The sequence below is a fragment of the Micropterus salmoides genome, unplaced genomic scaffold, assembly GCF_014851395.1.
Source record: "Micropterus salmoides isolate LMB-PRFRI ecotype aquatic unplaced genomic scaffold, ASM1485139v1 Ms_hic_scaffold_3, whole genome shotgun sequence".
NCBI lineage: Eukaryota > Metazoa > Chordata > Actinopteri > Centrarchiformes > Centrarchidae > Micropterus > Micropterus salmoides.
In genome coordinates, this window is record NW_024042261.1 from 28,889,875 (window position 1) to 28,899,855 (window position 9,981).

Below are 9,981 nucleotides of genomic sequence, written 5' to 3' on the forward strand. Positions count from 1 at the left end.
TTGACTTTAAAATTCTATTGATCACTTTTAAAGCTCTTCATGGCCTCTCGCCTTGTTATATTTCTGAACTTTTAGTCCCATACGCACCAGCACGTACCTTGAGATCCTCGGGCAGAGGTCTGTTGTCTGTTCCAGAGTCTCGACTGAAAACTGAAGGGGACAGAGCGTTTGCAGTCAGGGCCCCGAGGCTCTGGAACAGCCTGCCTGAGGAAATCAGGTCGGCTGAGTCAGTGAACTCTTTTAAGTCCCTTCTTAAAACATACTTTTATAGGAGAGCCTTTCCCGATCTTATTTGACTTTATTTTATCCCTTTCATTTTATTGTATTTTACTAATTTTATATTTATCTCAAACGTATATTTTAGTCTTTTCAATGTTTTCATGCTTTTATCTTGTAATGTTTTTGTATTATTGTCTCTTGGGTATTATTGTCTTTACACTTGTTAAAGCACTTTGTAACTTGTTTTTGAAAAGTGCTCTACAAATAAAGATTATTATTATTATTATTATTATTATTATTATTACATAGGTTTTGTTTATTTCTGTAAAAGGGAATGAGATTGGTTTATGGCCTCTGTCCACTCAGAGGTCCTGACAGCCCTAGTGCGGGTAGTTACATATCTGGACAAGGTTAAATTGTCACTTTAACAGTCATGAGTAGAGTCAGTTAATTTAACTCCACAGGAGATGGTGGTTTGTATGGTTGATAACGTGGGCAACCAGCACTCAGAGTGGATACAAAGTTTTTCATGTGGCAGGCCTTGCTTAAACCGCCTCCTATTTTGGAGTGCTGGGCTGAATTTAGGGAGGTCCGGACCAGTTCTTCTTGTTAAAAAGCCAGTTTTTATCCTACACACTGACAGAGTTCCTGAAGTGTCCCTAAAAGCAACATACATTGGTGAAAGAGAAATAATTGTACCTACTGAATCATGGAGAACAGCACACAGAGTTCATCTATTTCTTCATGGAATGAATGTTTTGTATTAAAGCGGATTCGCGGATTGGTCCCTGCTGGTTTCAAGACAGAAATCAAAGAGTTGTCTAAACTGGCCGGACCAGTGGTGAGTAGCCTGTATTTAGTGTGGGGAAATCTGATTAAATATCTTTCTGTTTTCCCGGCTACTTTTCATTGATTTTGATCTTTCTCATCAGATACTTGCCGAGTTCATGGTTTTTGCAGTGAGTTTTGTTAGTACTATGTTCTGTGGCCATCTGGGGAGGAAAGAGCTGGCAGGGGTTACTTTGGCCACAGCAGTAAGTACAGTAGTAATGTTTCTACAGTAAAAGTTAAACAAATAAAGCAACAGAACATAACCCATCAATGTTTGTGTTATATCCTCAGGTTATTAATGTTACAGGTATATCTGTTGGATCTGGTTTATCAGCAGCATGTGATACTCTGATTTCTCAGGTATGATCCTTTCAGACACATGTTTTTGAGTATTAGCAACAGTCTTGTAAAAAAAATTAAATTAAAAAAATCTCTGGTTTCAGACCTTTGGGAGCCGCAACCTCCTGAGAGTTGGGGTTATTCTGCAGCGGGCGATCCTCGTTTTGATACTGGCATGTTTCCCCTGCTGGGCGATCCTCATTAACACAGAGTCCATTCTACTGGCTGTCAGACAGGATCCAGAGGTGGCCAGGTCAGCTGTTAGAAAATTTCCTTGTCTTCACCTGCTTTAGTTTGTTGTTTTCCTTTACCTTTACTCATTGTTTTCAAGATTATGTTTGTTATTGATACAGATAAAAAAATCTCTTTCTAGGTTGTCTCAGATGTATGTGAATATCTTTATGCCAGCACTTCCTGTGAGTATTTCAAACCTCTCATTATAAAACTCAGCTTAGTAGTAGTAGTTCTGAAAAAGAAATATATATTGATTGTTTGTTGTTTACAACATCTGCAAGTCAGAAATGTTTCTCTGTTGTTCTGTCTAGGCTACGTTCATGTATTCATTAGAAACAAGATATCTGCAAAACCAGGTACGTGCATTATTATTCAACATTAAGTAACTACCTGATGAGCTATATAAGTGATTTGCTTCTTTAGTGAATCAAATACACAGAAAGATTCTATTAGTCATCCTTATACTTCCAGGCTGCATATTGATGTGACATTAGAGATCAGTTCTGTCTAAATTCAGATGGCAGTGAGGTCAGGGCTTCCTGAACTTTGCCATGTCAAGGACCAAAAGCAGACACTAGACCATAACGATGAGTTTACAGATTTATTTAAGCAAAAACAAAACGTTGTTTACCTTTTTGTTTTCACTTTTCTCCAGGCAACAAAACTTGAAGCAGTCCAAACAAACCAATAAATCCAAAATCTTATTAAGCAGGGTGAGCGAGTGTCAATGTTTACAGTGGATGAAGGAGGAAGCTATCCTCCAGCCAGAGTAGATCCTGACCACCCTGGGCACCTAAGCAAAATTCTTCTATGAGGCCCTCCTACCTGACTCGTGAACTATGTAAACAATTTGCCATTGCTGCACGGTCACACCTGACACCACAATGCTCTGCCATCTTTAAAAAAGTCTTTCTCTGTAGTAAACCTGATTGAAAACATCTCCAGTGCTGGTCTGAATGGACCTCTGCGCAATAACTCGGTCCTCATAAAGTCTGTTAAGACTGGAGGCCAATCTGTTGGGTCATTTATGGTGCAGAAACTGTTCCATTAGGGTCTGAGCTGCTTGGTAGTTTTCATCCTACCTGTCAAATAGGAAGTTTTGCGTGTCTGTAAACAACTATGTCTCCTCATTCTGTCCAGTTAAATATGGTGTGCCTCAGGGGTCGGTCTTAGGACCCATTTTGTTTTCCTTGTATCTGCTTCCCCTTGGACATATTATCCATAAACATGGCATTTCTTTTCATATTTATGCTGATGACACACAGATCCACAGACCCTGGAATGCTGAGTTCACTTAACAACTGCCTTTGCAAAGTTAAAAAATGGATGTCAAATAATTTCCTCCAGCTGAACTCAGACAAAACAGAAATCCTGGTCATCGGGTCTCGGAAACTAGATTTAATATTCAACTAGAGGTAAAATAGTAGGCTATACTATTATATGAGTGGACAGTGGACAGATGTAGATACCAGTGTGCCAATATGTGCTCCTTCTAACCGCCTCCTCCTGAGAGCAACATGCTCCCTGTTTTACTATCGTTATAAATATTTTTTTATCATTTAACTTTGTTCAACTTGAGAAATACACATTTCAAAATGTCAGCATTTTGTGCATTTTCCTTGATAATCAAGCAATTAGACTTATAGTACCATTTGTTCCATTATAATCAAATCACAATCGCAAATTGTAAGCAATTGGTGCCATCTTCAACCATGTTCTTCCTTGACACCCTTTGCTTCAATTGTTATTACTAGTCGTATTGTTGTTATTATTATTATCAATAACATTACCATAGTTTTTCCTTGCCTGTGTTGCCAAGTGCTTGCTCAAGGCTGGGCCCTGCTTTAAGATCCAGTGTGCAAAATTTCTGATCTGATCCAGTGACAGAAATGCAATATAACTATGTTTTCATTGTTGTATAAAGACCTTACACAATGAACCATTATGTCTTTATTACATAATCGCGGGTCCCCCTTCCATGGACTTGTCTTGTTGCACTGCCGTGTTTCTACAGTTTGGTCACTATGTTTGGTCTCTATGTTCTTCTTGTTCTTCTTCTTGTAAAATTCAGGCAGTGTAGACACTCATCACCACGTTGAATAAGTATGTTCAAAGAAGAAGAAGAAGAAGAAGTAACAAAATAAAGCCAGGTTCAGCAAATAAGTTTAACATCAAAGCAATTTTTTTAACCGTTAGATGGTGGTTGAGAATATAAGAATTATTATTTGAAACCGTTGTAAAGTGCAGGACCCTTACCTAGAAGGCTGTGTTTGATCCCAAGTTGTTTCTCTTTATGACAAATTGATTCTAGAACGACTGTTTCTCAGGCTCACAAAAAGCACATGCTGCAGTGTTTGTATTCCAGTGTTTGATCTGCAACCATTTAAGGGAGTCACTTTTTCTTTCTTTCAGAGGTGTGTCAAGCAGGCTACAGACTCTTTCTCAGACTTTTTAATGTTGTTCTTCTTTTTTGAAAAGTAAAAGCTATCAATTCAACTCCAAATAAGCATTGCAGCAAAAAACTGTCTCACACTTTTATTTTGTAGTCAAAACCACTAAAGAGGAAGTTATTATGTGAGTAACTATTGCTATCATGACTGCGATCTTTTTCCAGCACCGCTATCAAAGTATTTTTGGTGGTTTTTTTTGCTGCTATCAAAGCACCACAATGTGGCCGCGAGCCAGATATTTTTGCTGGTGGGCAGTTTTGTCAAGGGTCTATAATCACCAAGAGAAGTAATGTGTTTCCCTTGTCAATATTTGTATAAACTTCCTCTTTTATATGGTTTATAATGAAATGCGGTGCAGAAACAGTGACAGTGTTACACACTGTTGGCTGACTTTTTCTGTGTTATTTGTCAGTGGCCAAGTTGCAATAACACATGGTTTTACTGAATAATTAAGTAAATATAATTTCCTCATATATCAACCTAAAGAAACCTCATTTCTTGAGCGGCTACTCTCTGCTATCTTAGAAGAGACACCGCTCTGATTATTGTTATTGTTTTGATCTTGTTGTTGATTATTTTATTCCATTCCGTTTTGTATTATAACTGTCTTTCTGATTTTATTAGCCTCATGGCAGTCCCGTTGTAATCCTAATACAAACATGTAAAGCATGTTGTAACTTTGTTTTGAAAGTGCTGTATAAAATAAGTTTATTATTGTTATTATTGTAGCCATCTTTGGGTACTCAATACACTGCCGTGAATAACAATAATATGTGGCACTACTTTTTTAGGGTATCATATGGCCAGAGGTAATCACAGGCTTTGTGGTCAATCTTCTGAATATTCTTATCAACTACATCTTTCTTCACCCATTAAATCTAGGAGTAGCGTGAGTATTTCCCTTTGAACTGCACATGACTCTTTCAGTAACATCATTATGTCTCGCATCACATAACATATATCATGCAATGAAATACTCTTTACAGTGGTTCTGCTGTAGCCAACACAATTTCCCAGTTCTCCATGGCTGGAATTCTCTATGCTTATATCATATGGAAAGGTCTTCATAAGGCAACCTGGGGAGGTGAGTGCAACATGTGCATTGGAGGATAGTGACCCTACCTATAATCACAGGCTCAGTGATAGTGGTTCAAAGTTGTAGCTCAGGAGTGAAGAGATTAACCACGTTACTAATTAAAACTTAAAGCTAAGGTAGGCAGTTTATTTCAGAAGCATTTTTGTTATATTTATTGATTTTCCCTTTACATCTTGACAGCAAACAATAAATCAAATGCTAGGACATAAAAATGAACAGAAATCCAGTGTTTTTGGCTGTTGCCGGACTGTAATAATGTAGTTTAATGTGAAAAATACTATTACAAATACAAAGATCAGAAATCTTCTTTGTTGGAAGTAAAAGTAATTCTGAGTTGTGTATAAACAGACAGACTGATTGATAACTTGAGTAATTGAATGATTAATTGATTTTTTGACACACAGGCTGGTCTAAAGAGTGTCTGCAGGACTGGGGCTCATACATCCACTTGGCCATCCCAAGCATGGTCATGTTGTGTGTCGAGTGGTGGACATTTGAGATTGGAAGTTTTCTAGCAGGTAATGTGACTTTGGCCACTTTGTGGTTTTGAAGCTAAAAGTTTGTCTGAAATGAAACAGCTGTTTGTCACTGACAGGTCTAATAAGTGAGGTGGAGCTTGGAGCTCAATCAGTTGTGTATGAACTGTCAACTGTTGCATTCATGGTAATTTTCCTCTCATTTGAAATGATATTTCCACCAAATACTAAATATACATCAAGTAATAATGTGTAAAATGAATTACTTATTTGTACACACAGTGTAACAACATGTTATTTTTTGTCAGTTCCCTCTGGGTTTCAGTATAGCAGGCAATGTAAGAGTTGGAAATGCCTTGGGAGCTGGAGACACAGAGAAGGCCAAACTGTCTGCTAAACTGGCAATGTTCTGTGCAGGTCAGTATGCTCTTAAACAATATTTCTATGCTATATGTTAATATCTTATTAAAATTGCATGTATTTGAAGTTCAGAAAATTCTGATTTCACTCAAGAAATTAGTTCAGGAGTAGCTTAGAGGTTAAATATGAGGTGCCCTTGAGCAGGGCATTAAGTTTACAAACTGCTCCAGCAGAACTATTCATTGGCCAACAGAAGGAGACTGTGGTTGTCCTTTGTGCCTTTACAGAAAAGAAAACAATTCAGCACCTTTTACTGCAATTCTGAAACTTTTTGTTACTCTTTACCACAGGTTCAGTCTCTATATGTTTGGCAGCTCTCTTTGGGGGCCTGAAGAACCATATGACTTATGTCTTTACAAATGATGAGTGAGTATATCTTTAACATACGTTTTTGTAACCAAAACTGAAAAAGTGAACTGAAAAAGTTTTTTTCTCAGTGTTTTATGTTAACACGTGTGGATTACATGTTCTTTTGAATATTAACTTGAGGTAGGCTAAATGTTCCTCACAGTTGTCCTCAGTTATGCTGTGTAGCATCACTGTGATTAACGGCAATTTACTGATTCCTCTTTGGTCAATGTTACTAGGAGATTAGAATATGTACAGTTCTCAAATACAACACACACAAATCAAACGATGAGAATGTATTTTCTTATGTCACCTCTCCTACAGTGTCAAATTGTAAATTTTATGTCGCTCTTCTTTCAGACAAATCAGGCATAGGGCTGCTGATGTTATAACTTTTTTTGCTCCAATCATCCTTCTAGATGCAATATCAGTAAGTAAAGCTTCCATTTCATCCAAACAAGATCTCATGATGTTCCCATAAATATTATTGCATTAATTTTTTGTTGAATCTTTTTTCTGTATTCATGATTAGATTACCTCAAGTGGCATTGTAAGAGGAGCAGGTAAACAGAAAATCGGGGCTGTTTGCAGCATTGTGGGATATTATGGAATTGGTTTTCCTACTGGAGTGTCGCTGATGTTTGCAGCCAAATTAGGAATCATAGGTAAGATTTACAGCAGAGATGAATTTTAGCCTTCAGCTGTTTTTTTCAACATTGTTGCCTAACTAGTAAGTTTTAAGTTTTGTGTCCAGTGTCTTTTTAAGTAATCGATCCACCACTGTATCACCATCTTCTTGCTACTCTTAATGGGGCCACCTGTAGTTTTCAGTGGCCTCTAGTTTTGAGGTTTCAGATTGCAACCACTACGAGTGAGCAGTCAGCGTTGGTCAAAACCAAACAGGGACATAACAAGAGGCCAGACACAAAATGCTGCTGAATACTGCAACATTACACTATTATTTTCATCAGCTTTAAGTTGAACTAATCCATATTCATAGGATAGAGGATGTCTCTTACATACCTATATATATTAGATATTTAACAGCAGCAGGCCAACTGATCTGCCACTTAACATCATAATGCGCAAAACCCAACACAACAGTAGATCTACATTATTGGCCTAATATCGGTTCACACACAGGATTATCGCTGTAATAAGAGATGCACACATTACATTTTTCCTGGCTATTTCAAGTTAATGATTTTTTTAAAAGGTCTGACCTGCAGATTCTAATTTTCAGATTTTTTTTTATTAATTTCCGATTCTGATTTTTTTCTTCTAAGAACTATAACTGACAGCATACACAAACATTTTTGTAACTATTAATTGGAAAAAATTTATTAGGATCCCCATCAGCACCAGTATAGATGTTAGCTATTCTCACTGGGGGCTTGTGTGAGACATTTTGAAGGGCAGGGGCTCAAGTGAAAAATAGGGCACTTCTCACATTATTTTTTTAACCAAATGTTAAATATATTAATACAACTCTGACTTTCTTATTTGAATTCCCTCACACTCGCGCAGTTGTTTCATTCAAAATAATCAGTTCACACAGAGACTATAGTCTTATCACAAGAGAAGGCAACAGCAAAGGAAACTGTCACAATGTGCATGTTTTATATGTTACTAGCTTCAAGTGTATATTTAGAATAAATAACTGCACAAAGGAGAGGGACATTAAAATGAATTGTTTAAATACTCTTTGTTTCACAAGCAAGATATCCTTCAGCTTCATGCAGGCAAGCAACTGAATATTGAATTGCCTAAATATATTAAAATATTGATCAAATGCAATATTATTATTATTATTGCTATTATAATTACACTTTCCAGGCACGCGCACACACACACAATATCTGATGGTGACAAGGAATTAGTTTTACATTTGAAAGAGGGCTGTCTGTATCATATAAAGATCTATCAGCAAACAACAAACTAATAGAATGTATGTAGTTATTAGATGAGGAGCCTACGATCAAAATTATGAAACTACTGTTTAAGGCAGGAGACTTTTTTCATATAGTGATTCATTTTGAGATTTTTATCAATTTTGCTTCCATGTCTTCTTTTACTCTAATGGAAAGAAGACTTCCAAAATACACATTTATATGGTGTTTGTGGTAAGCCTACTACCCGCCTGTGTGCATCTGTATCAAATTAGTGTATTTTCATTTGTTAACACCTAATTTGCATCCATGTGGCAATTTTGATGACATTACTAGACACAAATTTTACTGTATTCATCTGTAGTGTCTCCTTTAAGTACAGTACATAGCCTGTATGATGATATAGACTTTGCTAAAGTTGAGCCAACTTATTTACATTAGCTGAGTAGCTCATGGAGTCATGCATGTTAGCAAATTGTCTTTTGCAACTGACAAGTCTCATGTCTGACCTGATATTTAGATTTTTGTTCAATAAATATAAGAGTAGTATTCATTTCAAAAAATAAAAAAAGCACCCCTGAAAAGGGGCTTTCTCTGGAGGAAGAAAAACGGCAGGTGCTTGTGCAGTGCCTGCATAGGAGGCAGCGTACAGGTCGTCAAAGGAAACTGGGAAACCCAGCAAATGGTTTACTTTTTATGTGTGTTACAACCTGTTCACAAAGAAATAGCAACATAAGTGATTCATTTCAATTAAAACTACATGTAGCCCTTTAAAAGCAAGATGTAAACTCTTTATTTTCTACAGGTTTGGGATAGGCTTGTTACCTGTGTGGCTCTACAGTCCTCATTCCTTATTTTCTACCTTGTAAAATGAACTGGAAAAAAGCTACGGACGAGGTAAGTATTCAGAGGCAAATCTTCCAATTCTTAATGGCCCCACTCATCTTGATGAATTCACGTTTACATATTGTTTTTCTTCCAGGCTCAACTCAGAGCGGGTGTGGGGAAATCCACCGATGCAAGTAAGAGATTGTGTAACAACTAAAGCATTTTATACTGCTAGAGAAAATTATACAGTTTAGCACAGGAAATGATAAATTCTTCTCTCAGGGACAGTTTAGACTGTGATAAATGTAGATTAATGTGGTACATGAAAAATTATACACGTGGCACCTTTTAAGTCTATGCAAAAGCTAAATATCATTGGGAAGCTCTTCCTTGTTTTTAGAATTCATAGTATACTGTACATTACTTCTGTATTTAATGCAATGTCAGCAGGATTCTGAATGAGGTTTTCTCACTGCTGAAACAGAAGATTGCAATTTAACTTTATCTCTATTAAAGTATAAACTAACATAGCTTCAATGCGTTAACTTACAACAGATACTCAAAGATTACTTTAATGTGAATAACAAATAAAAAAAACACGTCAGCTAGAATCTTTGTTTAATATATTTCAGCAAAAACACTGTCATATGTTGCTTTGATGTCCAGGTTCCCAACCAGATGATCCAGAAACTCACAGGTCAACAGACACAATTAAAGAAGAGTTCTCTTACAAGAATGTGGTTCTGCGTAGGGGCCTGGCTCTGGCTATCATGCTATTCATCCTGGCTGCTGGAATCATTGTCCTGTTGATATCTCTAACTTGGTTACATGAACATGAGCTAGGTCTGTGA

At 36.9% G+C, this 9,981-nt stretch overlaps 1 pseudogene; it reads left to right on the forward strand.

The window, feature by feature from the left end:
- The first annotated feature begins 928 nt into the window (after positions 1–928).
- On the forward strand, positions 929–9,981 carry LOC119882464 (annotated as a pseudogene).